Source organism: Delphinapterus leucas, chromosome 13 (assembly GCF_059928025.1).
Source record: "Delphinapterus leucas isolate spDelLeu-1000000601 "Yukka" chromosome 13, BTC_Dleu_Yukka2, whole genome shotgun sequence".
NCBI classification, from domain to species: Eukaryota; Metazoa; Chordata; class Mammalia; order Artiodactyla; family Monodontidae; genus Delphinapterus; species Delphinapterus leucas.
In genome coordinates this window covers 2,823,404-2,839,780 of record NC_143141.1, presented here as the reverse complement: position 1 = coordinate 2,839,780, position 16,377 = coordinate 2,823,404, and the positions used below count along the sequence as shown (strand labels likewise).

Below are 16,377 nucleotides of genomic sequence, written 5' to 3'. Positions count from 1 at the left end.
ACAATGTTGTGTTAATTTCTGCTGTACAGCAAAGTGACTCAGTTATACACATATAGACATTCTTTTTTTATATTCTTTTCCATTATGGTTTACCCCAGGACACTGAATAGAGTTCCCGGCGCTCTGCAGTAGCACCTTCTTGTTTATCCATCCCATATAGAATAGTTTGCATCTAGTAACCCCAACCTCCCAGCCATCCCTCCCCCACGCCCCTCCCCCTTTCTCAAATTAAGGTGGTGTGTGTGGTCGTGGGCTTGAGTCCTGGAAGCCGTGTGATGCTGTCCCTCCCTGGTGTGAGGGGCTGAAGCAGGGCCCTCCAGCGTGGCAGACACGCCAGACAGATGGTGGCGACAGATGACCTTTGCCCGCGCCTCGAGGTTCTGGTCCTTTAGTGGTGATCTTTGTGGGGAGGAAGAGGGCTTTGCAGGCAGACAGGCCTGGGCCCGAATCCTGGCTGCGGTCTGAGGGTCTGGTGGTTTCGTTCCTGAGCTGATAGTCAGGTGTGTGTCCCAGGGTTGCCGTGAAGGTGGATGACGCCTTGGCGAAGGTGGAGCCGCCGGGGCTGTGTCTCCTGGGGCCTGTCCGAGCGCTTCTCCCCAGCCTGCTCCTCTGTTTCTGCGGGTCAGGAGGAGGGAGGCTGGTCTCTGCAGGGAGCCTTTTGGGGATTCTAGTCCTCTGGGCAGTTTGGCCAGTTGGCAGATAGGCAGGGCAGCGTGTCCAGTGACCTTGGGCCCCAGCAGAAGGGCACGGGCCTCTCATGAACCCTGAAGACTCCACTGCAGGGAAGCCCGTTAGTGATGGACGCCGACACTGGACGGCCACACGCACGGAGGTTTGGGGGAAACTGCCCAGACTCCCCAGGAGGCCAGCTGGGGCAGGCACCCCGGGCACCCTCGGTGGTGTGGGCGCTCAGCCAAACGCCCCCCGAGGCTGTGGAGAGCCCCAGGTCGGGCCTGGGCTTTCCAAACATAGTTGGGAAAAAGAAAACCTCATTGTTGCAGGGAATTCAGATATCGCGTGGATTTTGCATTGGTAAAGTGATTCGGATCCAGATCATTGTGGAGAAAGAGGTGCATTTGGTATTCGTGTTCATTCCTTTCCACTCCTTCCTCCTCCTATTTCTGTGGGGAGATGCAGGTGAGGCTAGTGGAGAAATAGCTTTAAAGACGAGCGTGCACCATCCCACGTGTCCCCTCCCGCCTGAGCGGGCTGTGCGGAGTCCTTGAGTGACCTCTTGGGTGAGGGCCTCCACGGTCCCAGTGACCTTGAACCTGGCAGTGTTTGCAGTCGGAGGTGGTTTTCTGCACAGAAGTGTACGCTTTCCTGATGGATTTGATCACAGGTTGTAATGAAGACCTGATCTGAAATGCTCATCCTTAACAGAGGTTTTGAAAAAGCCCATAACCCACGTTAAGCATGGTAGTGGGCGGACTGCATGTAGACCCAGCAAGAGAGCGGTTTTGGTCTCTGTGTTCATTTCTGTCTAAGGTGTGTGCTTCGTTCATTGGCACTTTGTCAGTGAAATGCTTTTCTCAAGGAAAACGCTGCCCCTCCATCTCTCACAGTCAGTCCCCAGGTGGCAAGGGCATCTTTACGTGAACTTGACGCGGAGCCTCTGGTTGGGGCTTCTCCGTTAGCTCAGATCCTGCACCTTTGTCTGGCTTTTCCGCCACACCGAGTGTCAGAGGACGGGGCTTCCAGAGCCAGGCCATCGTGCTTTTGCACTGGGCAGGTAAATTCTCCAGCACTAAGTTTGCTACTGGTGCGGTGGGTTTAGAGCTTTGGAGGCCTGCATTCCTCACTCTAGAGCCAACTAAGGAGAGCCTTTCACCTCTCTGAGATCGATAAGCCCCGTGTAATAAAAGTGGGTGTTAATATCTAACCCAGGTGGTTATTGGGAGGGTTAAATAACACCCCCTGTGAGAGCATTGTACACGCGGAGGGCAACCCAGACAGCCCTCCAGAGGCCCACAGGCATTGGTTTGGGGAGATCTGACTCAGGCATGTTCACTTTTCAATGAAAAATTTAAAACTACAACTTAAGTCCAGAAGGACCCATGAAAATACTAATACAGCGCTGGTGCTTGCGGGCACAGCTGTGTTTAGCTGGTGGCTTTCTCCAGTAAACGGCACGTCACGGTAAGTCCCACAGTGAGAAGCCAGAATCCTTGGTCAGGATCCCCAAGTCCAGACACCAGAACGTCTATTTCTGCAGAACCTGTCGTGTTACTGTAAACACTTGGCAGAGAGAAGGGCACCGTCTTCCTGTTGTATGTCTAACATCTTGTCCCAATCTCGTATCCCCGCTGTGTTTGCCCAGTGCCTTGTCCTGTGTTAAATCATACGTTTAAAAAGAATCATGCAAGCCCTTAAAATAATACCAGAGAATGCATAAAGAGGAATTCATTTTTTAATCAAAATTTATGAACTTGCCTTATAACATTTTTATGAAAGCCCTACTTGAATTATCTTTTTCTATTTGACTAAAATAGAATTTGACTTTTCTGTGGGTTATTTAACGTTTTGGGTCATCATCATGCTGGGGATGAATTAATAGATCTTGTCTGAGTGAACTGTCAGGATGGATCCCTTCTGGGTCTGAAGCATAATTAAAGATGACAGTGAACCCCCTCGGAGGTCCACAGAGCCTCAGGGTCCCCTGAAATGATAGGTTGGGACTGAAAATGGTTACCCAGGTGTGGTGGCCATGAGGTGACAGCAAGCTCCACGGCCAGGAGGGAGGGGACTGCGGGTCCCCTCTGTCAGCTCCTCGGTTTGACTTCCTTGTAGTTTCGGGATGCTGTCCTCAGATTCCTGCAGGGATTGGTTTTGTTTTTTTTTTCATTTTTATTGGAGTAGAGTTGATTTACAATGTTGTGTTAGTTTCAGGTGTACGGCAAAATGAATCAGTTATACATACACGTATCTCTTCTTTTTCAGATTCTTTCCCCATAGAGGTCATAACAAGAGTGTTGAGCAGAGTTCCCTGTGCTGTACAGTAGGTCCTTGTTAGGTATCTGTTTTATACAGAGTGGTGTGTGTATGCTCACCCCAATAAGCACAGAGCTGTGGGTTGGGGGGAAGGGGTGCACCTCTCTCAGTGCACGGCCAGTGCAGGAGATGGAGTCTCTAAATCATAGCCACGCTCTGTAATTCTTCTCCCTAATTAGGCTCCCAGACAGGCTTTTTGAATTTCCGCTTGGCAGCCGCTCTTTTCTTTTCGGCAGTCTTTGAGGCCATGGGCATTGGGGCATTGGGGCGAGGGGGCTGGGAGACACCTGGGAGCTTAGGTCCCTCGGCTATGGCCAGCGGTCCCCAACCCTCCCAGCCTCTGCCTCCGAGCCGGCCCGGGGCCTGGAAGGTGGAGCAGGGTGAGGGCGTTTCAGTTTGGGTTGGGGTCAGTAAAATATAAAGCACCTTTTTTCTGGGGTCTATTAAAAAGAATGGTTTCAGGCAAATAAATAATCAGTTATTTCTCAAGCAGTGACTTAAAACCAATCCAGCAAGCGGTCCTAATCGACGGTTCTTTCTGCTCCTTTTCAGATTTCCCATGTTCCTTTTCTACAAGTGATTTCGCGGATCGTAACCCTCCGCTGAGGTTGGAGTTGGATTTGAGAATTTGGAGAATTCCTGCAGCTTGGTGACCTCGGGGGTGCTGTCAGGTGAAGAATTCACTTGCTGAGGAGCTCCGTGTGCGCGTCCTCTCTCATAACTGAGTGCCGGAGGTGAGTGCAGCTTCCTGCCTAAAGCAGACGGGAGCGCTTGCCGCTTTTGCCTCAGATGCTCGCTCTGCATAAGTAGAATGGCAGTAAATGCAGCTCGGATTCGCTGAGCCTCGTAAAATGTAAGTTTCCAACGGATCTGGTTCAAAAATTAGACTCACCGCTCCTGCTTTGGCGCGTGGTGGCATCAGGTAGCTAGGAAGCAGGGCAGTGGGCATATCCAACCTGTGAGCCACCCTAGTGCCTCTGCTCCTGGGCCGGACAGGTAGTCTTGGGTCTGGAGGAGCTGAGCCTCCTGCGTGCCGCCTGGGCCGGCGGGGGGTGGTCCAGGATATATAGGAGTTGACTTCAGGGTGAGCTCCATCTAGTGAAGGCGTCATTCCAATTTGGATGCTGGGAAGATAAGTCTCCATCAAAACATGCAAGGATTCTGAGGAAGGGTTTGCATGAGAAATCTGCTCGTGCGTTAAAATCGTGCCTGTGATACAAGCATGTGGATTGAGGTCATGACAGACCCTGGACAAAAGCATGTGTTGTAACAGACATTTCTTAGCCCTAACGAATGGTTTGGGACATTTGATTTAGATCATAAGAGATGCTGTCTCATGGTTCAGTTCATCTAGGGTCCCGGCTCTGGCTGGGCAGTAGAAGTGCTTTCTGAGAAGGTCCAATTTCACCTTCAGAGTGTTGCCCCGAAGTGTAGGGGTAACACCCAGTTTATGACCTTTCCCTCAAAACCTTATTTTGCTTCTAGTATTCATAAATTGCTTTGAACTATTCTATTTCTTTTTTTTAATTTTTATTTTACATTGGAGTGTAATTGATGTACAGTGTTCTTTTGGTCTCATGTGTACAGCAAAGTGATCCAGTCATATATATATGACTGAATATATATACACACACACACATACCCACCCTTCCCCTTTGGTAACCATAAGTTTGGCTTTAAGCTATTCTTGAACGTATAACTTTGGACTATAAACTCTCTTGGTTTTATTGCTGTAGATTTATTAGTTTAATATAAGTTAGAATTTTCCTTCATTTGGTCTAAAGCTACTACTAAAAGTTTTGTAAGTCAGGTTTTTCTCCTCAACCACTTTTTTTTTTGGAATCACCTTGAGTTCAGTTACATTCCCCGTTGGTGTGTGGTGAGCAGAAGGGCGTGGAATCAATGTGTAGCGTTTCATAGGGTAAGATGATGAATTCTCCTTTATGATTTCTTTGGAGCAAACGACAGTCCCCCACCTGTTTAAAGGGGCGAGGCGTCCATTATGATTTCCAGTTCTGGGTCCTGGTTTGGAATTGAGAGACTAGAGCTCATCTCAGCAGCTGATCCAAGCCCTCCCCCTTACTGTGTCCCTGTAAGTGACCCTGAGGTCCCCCTCCCCCCAGGACACTGCTGGTTTTCACTGGCTTTACATCCCCCCAGGCACTGGTTGGACCCTCCAAGGTTTCTCTTCCAGACCTTATATGGGTGGAACGCCTTTGGGTGTTTCATGTCTAATCCTGGGAGGTTTCCATTACATAAAAAAGCCTTGGCTATGACCATTCAATTTTTTCAATAGTCATTGAAGTGGAACCTTTTAAAACTTGGTCGTTTATAAATGCATTCACGTATTAATCACTTTGTCAGATTTCATGGGAATGTAAGCTAGGAGTTAGCGCCAATCCTGGAATCTGGTCGTCAGAATTCTCTAGTGATTCGTCAGTCACAGAGTCTGGCAGGACTTCTTTAGAAGGTCTTGGTCATGGGTGACATTAATAGACTCTCAGTGACTGTCAGGGTCCTCTTCCAGAAAGTGGTGAGTCGGGGAAGTCACACGCTTAATTGGGGCAGTATATTCTGCACAGGTGCCCAGGAGAAGTCTGTTACCATCACACAAACAAGAGTTGACGCCTGGGTACCACTAGAGGGACAGTCATACACAGATTATCACATGGATATACTTACAAAAATATTTATACGCATGTAATATAAAATAATTACTCCTATAGTTTATGAGAGCCACACCAAAGCCCTGATTTACTTATTAACAATCATGGTTTTGAAAACTGTCCAGTGGGAAAACCACTAGGGCTGTCCATTCGTGTAATAAATATTGACTGTGAGCACAGCTGGATTCTGGGCTGTTTTTCCTGCAGTGACTGTTTTAGCAGCTACAAAAATAGATGAAATACAGTTCCGGACTCTCTTTCTCGTGGCCTTGTGGGATGGGGCGTGACCCTGACAGCTCTGGGGCTCTGGTGACAGCTGCAGTCAGGCTCTTAAAGCAAGTTTCAGGTGCCCGAGGCAGGGTAAACTGAGTGAATTTTAAAGAAGGGGGGAGTGGGGCTGAGGCGTCATGGGTCCCGTGGCACAGGGCAGGCTGGGTGGCTTAGCGGGTAATGGGTCTCCACATCGTTTAAGCAGTAACGGGTGGGAACCCGCACGTGCTGCTGGGTCAGGGGTCTTTGATGTGCCCGCAGGAAAAGTGACGGCTTGGCCATCCTGTCACTTGCCCTGTCCTGGAAAGAAAGGAGAGCAGTGCCGACCTGGTAAAGTGCTACGTGAGGGGTCAGCCTCGGAAGCGTTTCCCCGCTGCCGGGCAGCCCAAGCTGGTGCCGTCTCAGCCCGCCTACCCCTGGGGCTGGGCCGAGGGGAGAGGTCTTGGGGAGGGATGTCTGAGCTGCATCTCACGGTGACATGAGGGGGTCCCTGAGCCCGCTGTGTCCAGGGGCTGCATTTCCCTGCCCTGTATTCTTGTACACACACACACACACAGACACACACACACACACACATTGAAATTATGGACTTCAGAACTCCCTGGCTTGACTTTGCCTGATACAGGGGGAGTGGAGCTCATGGGAGGAGTGTGGCCGCAAGCCCCTTCCTTTTCCACTGGAATGAACTTGACAGTGTATAGTCTGCGCTTAATTCTTCCCTGGATAACTGAACACTGACTGTGATTCACTGTTGTGGGAAGCTGGCTGGTGTTTCCTGGGGATGGAGGATGTGAACAGCGTCATATGCTGTACGGAAGTTTGTTTATCTTTTGAAAATCTACTTGGAGACTTTTTCAGGAGAGAAGCCTGGTGAGTGGAAGGACGTGGGCGTCAAGGGGGGGAAGATGGTGCTTGGGGGACATGACTTATGGGTAGAGGAAAGTAATCGAGACCTGGATTTCAGACTGTGTCAGTTGCTGATGTGAATATACCCAAAATGTAAATGTGAGCATAGGCATGATTTTCTTTTTTTTTTTTTTTGAACTTTATTGAGGGATAATTGACAAATAAAACTGTAAGATATTTAAAGCATACATTGTGCTGATTTGATACGCATTGTGAAAGGATCCCCCCATCTAGTTAATTAACACACCCATCACTTCACATATTTATCCTTTTTTAAAAATGAGAACAGTTAGGTTCTCCTCTCTTAGCAAATTTGAATTATATAATAGTGTTGTCAACTGTAGTCACCATGTTTTACATTAGATCCTCAGACCTTATTCATCTTAGAGCTGAAATCTTTTTACCAGCCTCTCCCTGTTTCCTCCACCCTCCAGCCCATAGCAGCCGCTTTTTTACTCCTTGTTTCTATGACTTGGACTTTTTAAAAAAATTCCAGATGTAAATGCTACCATGCATTGTCTGTCTTTCTCTGTCTGGCTTATTTCACGTAGCCTAATGTCCTCAGGGTCTGTCCATGTTGTCACAAATGGCAGAATTTCCTTCCTCTTTGTGGTTGAACAGTATTCCTGTGCATATGTATGTGTGTTTACACGCATATACATACCTATGTATCACATCTTCTTTATCCATCCATCCATTGATGGACACTTGGGTTGTTTCCATGCCTTGGCTTTCATGGCTAATGCTGTAGTACATGGGGGTACAGATATCTCTTCCAGATCCTGTTTTCAGTTCCTTTTTATGGATGCCCAGAAGTAGGATTATTGGACCACATGATAGTTGTGTTTTTAATTTTTTTGAGGACCCTCCATACTGTTCTCCATAGTGGCTGCACCAATTTACATTCCCACCAACAGTGCACGAGGGTTCCCTTTCCTCCACGCCCTCATCAGACACTTGCTATCTCCTGTCGCTTTGATGGTGGCCACTCTGACAGGTGTGAGGTGATATCCATTGTGGTTCTGATCTGCATTTCCCTGATGATTAGTGATGTTGAGCACCTTTTCATGTGCCTGTTGGCCATCTGCACATCTCTGCAAAAATGTCCTCTGCATATTTTTTAATCTGATTGTCTTTTTGCTGTTGAGCTGTATGAGTTCTTTATATATTTTGGATATTAACCTCTTATCAAGTATATGATTTACAAATATTTTCTCCCAATTCACTGGTTGCCTTTTCACTCTGTCGATGGAGATGCTTGTTACTTATTTTTGGTTTTGTTGCCTTTGCTTTTGGTGTCAAATCCAAAAACTCGTCACAAGAGAGATGTCAAGGAGCTTACCACCTATGTTTTCTTTTTAGGAGTTTTATGCTTTCAGGTCTTATGTTCAAGTCTTTAATCCATTTTGAGTTGATTTTTGTGTATGGTGTAAGATAGTGGTCCAGTTTCATTCTTTTGCATGTGGCTGTCCAGTTTTTCCAACACCATTTATTGAACAGACTGACCTTCCCTATTGTATGTTCTTGGCACCTATGTGGTAAACTTAGTGCCCATATAAGGCCAATTAAGTGACCTTATTTCTGTGTTCTCTATTCTGTTCTATTGATCTCAAGGTCTGTTTTTTTGTCAATACCATACTGTTTCGATTACTGTAGTTTTGACTATACAGTTGACCCTTGAACAACTTGGGTTTGAACGGTGGGGGTCCACTTTTACTCGGATTTTTTTCAATAATAAATACGACAGTGCTGCACTTTCCATGGTTGGTTGAATCCATGGATGTGGAACCACAGATACAGCAGAACTGTGGATCCAGAGGGCCAACTATAAGCTCTAAGTGGATTTTTGATTGCCTCTAACCCCTGCATTGTTCAAGGGTCAACAGCAGTTTGAAATCAGGGAGCGTGATGTCTCCAGCTTTGTTCTTCTTTCTCAAGATTGCTTTGACTATTCAGGGTCTTTTGTGGTTCCATACAAATTTTGAGATGGTTTTTTCTATTTCTGAGACAAATGCCATTGGAATTTTGACAGGAATTGCATTGAGTATGTAGATTTCTTTGGATAGAATGGACATTTTAACGATGTTAATTCTTCCAATCCACGAGCATGGAAAAATCTTTCCATTTATTTGTGTTTTCTTCAGCTTCTTTTTATCAGTGTCTTATCGTTTTCAGTATACAAGTCTTTCACCCTCTTGGTTAAATTTATTTCTAGGTATTTTATTCTTCTTGATACAGTTGTAAATGGGATTGTTTTCTTAGTTTCTCTTTCTGATAGTTCATTGCTAGTGTATAGACACAACTGATTTTTGTATCATTCAACTTTACTTAATTCATTTGTTCTCACAGTTTTTTGGTGGAGTCTTTAGGGTTTCCTTTAGGGTTTTTGATATTATGATACATAACATCATGTCATCTGCAAATATAGACTGTTTTACTTCTTCCTTTTTGATTTGGGTCCCTGTTATTTCTTTTTCTTGTCTGATTGCTGTGGCTAGAACTTCCAACACTGTGTTCAATAAGTGACAAGAGTGGGGATCCTTGTCTTGTTCCTGCTCTTAGAAGAAATGCTTTCAGCTTTTCACTGTTGAATAAGTTGTTCGCTGTGGGCTTGTCATATATGACCTTTATTATGGTGAGGTATGTTCCCTCTATACCCACTTTTTTGAGTTTTTATCATAAATGAATATTTTGTCAAATGCTTTTTATGCATCTACTGAGATAATCATATGATTTTTCTCCTTCATTGTGTTAATGTGCTGTATCATGTAGATTGATCTGCAGGTATTGAACTATCCTTGCGTCCCTGGGGTAAATCCCACTTGATCATGGTATATGATCTTTTAATGTGCTGTTGAATTCAGATTCCTAGTATTTTGTTCAGAACTTTTTGCATCTATGTTCATCAGGGGTATTGGGCTGTAGTTTTCTTTTCTTGTAGTGTTCTTGGTTTTGGTATCAGGGTGATGCTGACCTCTTTTTTTACAAAAAGTTATTTATTTGTGGCTGCGCTGGGTCTTCGTTGCTGTGCATGGGCTTTCTCTAGTTGTGGCGAGTGAGGGCTACTCTTCGTTGCAGTGTGTGGGCTTCTCATTTCGGTGGCTTCTCTTTGTGGTGGAGCATGGGCTCTAGGCATGTGGCTTCAGTAGTTGTGGCATGCGGGCTCAGTAGTTGTGGCTCGCGGGCTGTAGAACACAGGCTCAGTAGTTGTGGCACACGGGCATGGTTGCTCTGCGGCATGTGGGATCTTCCTGGACCAGGGCTCGAACCCATGTCCCCTGCACTGGCAGGCGGATCCTTAACCACTGTACCACCAGGGAAGCCGACGCTGGCCTCTTAAAATGAGTTTGGAAGTGTTCTCTCCTCATTTTTTGGGAATAGTTTGAGAAGGATTGGTATTAATTCTTCAATTGTTTGATAGAATTCACCAGTGAAGCCATCTGGTCCTGGACTTTTGTTTGTTGGGAGGTTTTTGATTATTGAGTCAACCTCCTAATAACTGGTATGTTCAGATTTTTTATTTCTTCATTATTCAATATTGATAGGTTTGATGTTTCTAGGAATTTATCCACTTCTGGGATGTCCAATTTGTTGGCGTATAATTGTACATAGTAATCTCTCACGATCCTTTTTACGTCTGTGATATCAGACGTAATGTCTCCTCTTTTTTTTTTTTCTGATTTTGTTCGTTTGAGTCCTCTCTTTTTTCCTAGGTGAGTCTAGCTAAAGGTTTGTCTATTTTCTTTGTCTTTTGAAAAAAAACAGCTCATAGTTTTACCGATCTTTTCTATGATCTTTTTAGACTCTATTTCATGTATTTCTGCTCTGATTTCTATACTTCCTTCTACTAACTTTGGGCTTCATTTGTTTTTTCTAGCTCCTTGAGGTGTAAAGTTGGTTGTTTATTTGGGATCTTTGTTTTTTCTTAATGTGGGTTTTTATCACTCTGAACTTCTCTCTTAGAACTGCTTTGAATGCATCCCATGAGGTTTGGTCTATTGTATTTCCATTTTCACTTGTCTCCGGGTTCTTTTTTTTAATTGAAGTATAGTTGATTTACAATATTATATTAGTTTCAGGTATACAACATAGTGATTCAATATTTTTATACATTATACTCCATTTAAATTTATTACAAAATAATGGCTATGTTTTCCTGTGCTGTACAATATATCCTTGTTGCTTATACATAGTTGTTTGTACCTCTTAATGTCTCAAGATGTTTTTTGATTTCTTCTTTGACCTATTGGTTGTTCAGTAACATGCTATTTAACTTCCACATATTTGTGAATTCTCCAGTTTTCTTCTTGTAACTGATCTAGTTTTACACCATTGTGATGGGAAAAGATGCTTGATATGATTTCAGTCTTCTTAAATTTATTAATACTGGTTTGTGGCCTAACGTGATATCCTGGAGAATGTTCCCTGTGTGCCTTAGAAAAAATATGTATTCCGCTGCTGTTGGATGGACTGTTTTGTCAATGTCTGTTAAGTCCATCTGGTCAATTTCCTCATTGATTTTTCTGTCCAGATGCTCTGTCCATTGTTGAAAGTGGTATATTGAAGTGCCCTACTATTATTGTATTGCTATCTATTTCTCCCTTTAGGTCTGTTGATATTTGCTTTATATATTTAGGTGCTCCTATATTGGGTGCATAAATATTTACAAATATTATTTCCTCTTGTTGGGTCAGCTCCTTTATCATTATATGATTCCCTCCTTTGTCTCTTAGTACAGTCTTTGGCTTAAAGTCTATTTTGTCTGATATAAGAATGAGCTACCCTGGGTTTCTTTTGGTTTCCATTTGCATGGACTGTCTTTCCATCCCCTCGCTTTCAGTCTGTGTGTGTCCTTAAAGGTGAAGTGACTCTCTTGTAGGCAGCACATAGATGGGGCTTGTTTTTTATTCATTCAGCCACTCTGTGTATTTTGATTGAAGAATTTAGTCTATTTACATTTAAAGTAATTATTGTTAGGTATGTACTTCCCTTTTTAAAATTGTTTTCTTAAAGTTTTTTAATTCTTTTGTTTCTCTTTTCACCTCTTTGTCTCTTTTCTTTGTGATTTGCTGATTTTTTTGGAGTGGTATGCTTCAATATCTTTCTCTTTCTCTTTTGTGTCTCTGTTATAGGTTTCTACTTTGTGGTTACCATGAGGCTTACAATAAAACATCTTATAATAGTCTGTTTTAAGCTGATAACAACTTTAAGTCTGTACGCACCATTTTCCCTTCTACTGTAGAAGCAGCAGTGGTTGTTGAATTGTGCATCCAGCAGGAGAAAATAAGTTAAGCATGTCTGTCACTTTCATGTTTGTAAAAATGCTGTCCCGTCATATTTCTTTTAGTAAAGGAAATTTTTATTACTTGTCTTCATATCAGCCTCAATTTTTATAACAACAGTTTCCCAAAGTTCATATACTAAGTAAAGTTGACTTAAATTTACTCCTGTCTTTTACCATATCCCAGCTTTTTGGTATTTTGGAGACTGCTGGTCACTCACTTTGCACCCACAGAGATTCTTTAGAAAGACTTTTCACATGCAAGATCCGTTTCTCTGTCATTACGTTTTTAGGGTCACAGCTGTTGCTGGGAGGCTAGGTACCTGAAAGTAACTTGTTGAGTTTCTGCCAAAATAGAAGGGACCATCCTGTCCCCTTACCACCACTCCCCCTTCACTGGGACCCCTGAGGCACCTGGGGTAGGGCCTCTGCAGCTGGACTAGTTGGGTCTTTCTAGGGGCTACTGAATGTCTAGGGATGGCCGTAGCCTTTGATGTTCCAGTCGACATAGTGGTTAGATCTGTAATAATTGGTTAAATAGTTGACCAATAGGTATTGAGCGTTGCTAAAAAAAATATTGCTGTGTTGATTCTACCACAGTTAACATGCTGGTGAGTCAGTGGGAGCAGCTATAATGTACCGGGCACTTGCCAGGTGCTTGCCCCCCCCACCCCCGTGTCTCCTGCAGGATATTATCTGTGGCTGGAATGCAGATCTTTTTACCCCCATTTCATAGGCAGAGACACTGAGCCTCAGGGGAGCGAAGAGGGTTGCCCAGGGTCACAGAGTGGAGCCCACAAGCAGTGTTCTGTTCTGGCCACGAGCTGCTGCTTCCAAGCCTGTGTTGCTTCTGCTCCCAGGCTCTGACCTTCCGCGGCAGTGACACGGCAGCGACCTGTTACCTGAGTGCTTACCTTGAACCTGGGACCTCTTGATGCTCTGAGAGATGAAACAACTTGGCCAAAACCCTGTGCTCGTAGGGCAGAGTGGGCTGTGAACCCACATCTTCCTGACCCAAAGCCTTTCATTCTTACTTGACCGTGAATTTTATTTATTTATTTTCCCTAGCAAAATCTCGAGCAACCAATGAGGGTTTGGAAGCGAGTCCCTTTTGGAAACCTAAAGAAGGGAGGAGGGAGGAAGGCTTTGGGAGGGGTTGGGGTGTAGGAGACAGGACCTGAACCTTCCAAAGGCCTCGGTACCTCCTGAAGACCCCAGGGCCAGCTCAGCAGGCCTCAGACCTGCACCTGTGCTCTTCCCAGATGTTGCCATGTATTTGTGACTCCCCGCTGACCAGCTGACCTCTGAGAGGGAAGTCATCTGTGGAGGCTGAAGGACCTCCTACACTTCCTGTGTGTGGGGTCATCCCTGGGGTCCCCTGCTCTTCCCAGGGCACCTGTGTCCAGATCGAAGCTGCATAAAGTCGAGATTTACCATTTCTTTACGTAGCAGTGAAATCATCCTTTTCTGATGGTTGAGGTGACGGTCAAAGTTTAGCCAAGCATTTCTCTTTTCTGTCACAGCCGACATGCCCCAGCAGTGTGGCTTCCTCGAAGGCTGGACACAAATTAAAAACACAAAAAGGGAATCCTTTCCCACCCCCCACCCCCCAGTTCTTTTCCTTAGGACAGATAGTAGAACTGAATTAGTAACTTTGCAGTAATTTCTCCACTGTTCTCTGAATTGTACCTTACGGTTTACAAAGGCATTTTCATATAAATTCTTTCGAAGATCAGGTGATGTGGCTATATGTCTCCCCCACCCCTGTTTTATAAAAGATGGCAAAGAGCCAGGAGAGGTTGCTTTACTTGCCAAGACGGCCCGGCAGACGGTGACCCGTGACTCGCGGCTGCACCGGGGCTGCTGGGTGCTGACCTCACACGCGCTGTTTGCTCTCAGAGTCCCTGGACCAGGCGTGTAGACGATGCAGATGTGAGAGAGCGATTCTAAAAAACAGGCCACACCGGCCACACGGAGCTTTAAATAAAGCACTGCTGCTCTTGAGGTTCCAAAAGTAGGAGAGGTGAAGTGTTTTTCTTGGCCTCCTTCCTCCAGAAAAGCAAAACGTATTCGTGCTGTGTGTTTGTGTGTATTGCCGGGTAGGGGGGTGTAGGCTTTTGAAAAGCAAACTAGACCTTGAACGGGTACATCTTTTGGAGGTGATGGGTGTGTTTATTACCTTGTTTGTGGTGATGGTACCAAGTGTGTTTGCATATGTCCAAACTCACCCAATTGTACACATTTAATACGTGCATCCTTGCATAGCTAAGTGTACCTCAATAAAGCTGAAAAGCACTAAACTGCCACGGCAGGATGAGAATCCCGCTACGGCCCCACCTGCAGTACGTGCTGATCTGAAGCGGGTGTGTGGAAAAGTGCAGTGAGCAGCCTGGTGGCCCCAGGGACCCCACCTTCCCCTGTCACTGGCGTGTCTCAGTGCAGAGAGCAGAAGAGCACCTTGGGCTTTAGATCTCTGCTGGTCAGGATCGACTTTCCTGTTGGCCTTTATTATAACACCACAAGTGCGTTCTTTGGAAACTGTACGGCTGCAAGATGGTGATAAAACAGTATGAATAACTCAGACCATGAAAGATCACAGTTTAAGGAGAGCGACTTTTGGTGCTGTGTTAATGAACAGGATAGTAACAGAAACGGGTTCTGAATGGAGGCCAGTACCCCTCAGTGCTTGTTGAGTGGGGTAACCGTGTCCACCTGCTGGTCCCTGACTGGGGGCCAGCCCCACATCTCCCTGTGCGATGACATTTGCTTTCTGAGCCTCTCGGAGTCGACCCTGACCCACAGTCGCATTGACACGTGAATTGGTGGGATTGGTGGAGGCTCCCTGGCCTGCCCCTGGCTCTGCCACCTTTCTGTGTGCAGACCTCCCTGGGCACACAGGGGCAAGCCGCGGTCAAGGACAGCCCAGGGCAGCCCCCAGCCCACTGGGGAAGCAGAATGCTTCATCCACAGATGGGGTGTTTCTGCAGAACGCTGCTTTCTGCTTGGGAATGAGTGGGAAATGGAGGGGATACGAGACCCCCTCCCGCAGTCAGACTGGCTCTGGTTGGAGGCGTTGGGCATTTGTAGCCTATGCTCTGAACCTGAGTTCTTGAGGTAGATTTTGTGGCACTTACAGAGGCTAAGAGGGACGTTCCGTGCCCAGATGGCAGGAGCTAGGAAAGCCGTCGACCCCAGGAGCGGCAGGAACATCTTCCCTGTCGGCGGCCTGGGTCTGTGGAGGCCTGTTCTGTGGGAGGAGCGGAACGCTCACAGGCCGTCTTCACATGACCGCGTCTTATCACCCGGAAGCTCAGAGTGAAGGCGGTTTCGCAGAACGTGGGCCATGTTTTCCCGGTGGGTAGATCCCAACTTGCGCTCGGAACAGCGTCAGGTGCGCGGTGGAGGGGCTGAGCGTCCCATCGTGTGTGTCGCCCTCTGGGCCTTAGTTTCCGGGACAGTGACGCGGAGGGACTGGGTGAGTGCTGGTCTGTGATTCGGGCATCTAGGGACAGGACCGCAGCCAACCCCACAGATTCCGGGCAAAGGTCAGGCTGTGCCACAGCTTAGACCCCTCCCTAGGCGCAGCAACCTCGTGGCTCCCGTTCGCCACCTGAGTCCCACCTCCAGGACAGGGCTCCGGGGCCTCCCTGAGCTTCAGCGGCCGAGGCTGCTGGTCCTCGTTCTCCCATTGGCCACGTGGGGCGGGCGCAGGGGGACACGGACGCTGGATTAGGGGCTGGGGACGGCGTGGAGAGGGACACACCACGGCCCACCTCCCTCCTCTTTCCAGAAGAGGCACACAGGCCTCGGGTGCCTCGTGCCTGACGGCTGCACTCCGGGCTGGGCAGGCAGGTCCGGGTCTTAGGGGCTGAAAGCTCCCCAGGATTCCAAGGAGCTGGCGGAGGAGAGAACCGAGGTGTCAGTGCTTCATCAGAGACATCCCCATACCTGCTTCCTTCTGAGGGTCGTGGAGGCACCTCTGAAAACACGCACCCCGGGCCCCAGCTCCAGGGACTCGAATTCGGGGAAGCCTGGACGTTTGTGCTTTTTCTGTGGAGCTTCCCAAGCCCTTCTGCTCACCAGTTTGGAAACTGCTGACCTGGACCCCGGGTTTTGCATCCCCTGCCAGTGGGGGCGCCGCAGGGCTCGTTTGGGGCTGAGGCCTAGTGAGGTCAGAGGGAGGCGGGGTGTCGGCCTCCTTGAACCTGCCGGCTCCCCTTGTGCACGTTCGCCCCCGCTGTGCCCTGGGCCACCTTGAAATGT

The 16,377-nt window shown here is 46.8% G+C and overlaps 1 protein-coding gene across 5 annotated transcripts in view; it reads left to right on the top strand.

The window, feature by feature from the left end:
• Positions 1-16,377, top strand: part of NCK2 (NCK adaptor protein 2) — a 100,711-nt gene that overhangs the window by 28,847 nt on the left and 55,487 nt on the right. For 4 of the 5 annotated variants that reach the window (XM_089922549.1, XM_089922550.1, XM_089922548.1 and 1 more), the window contains exon 2: positions 3,544-3,725. The gene's annotated coding sequence lies outside the window, so the exon portion shown is untranslated. The other variant, XM_022599301.2, reaches the window with a different exon arrangement.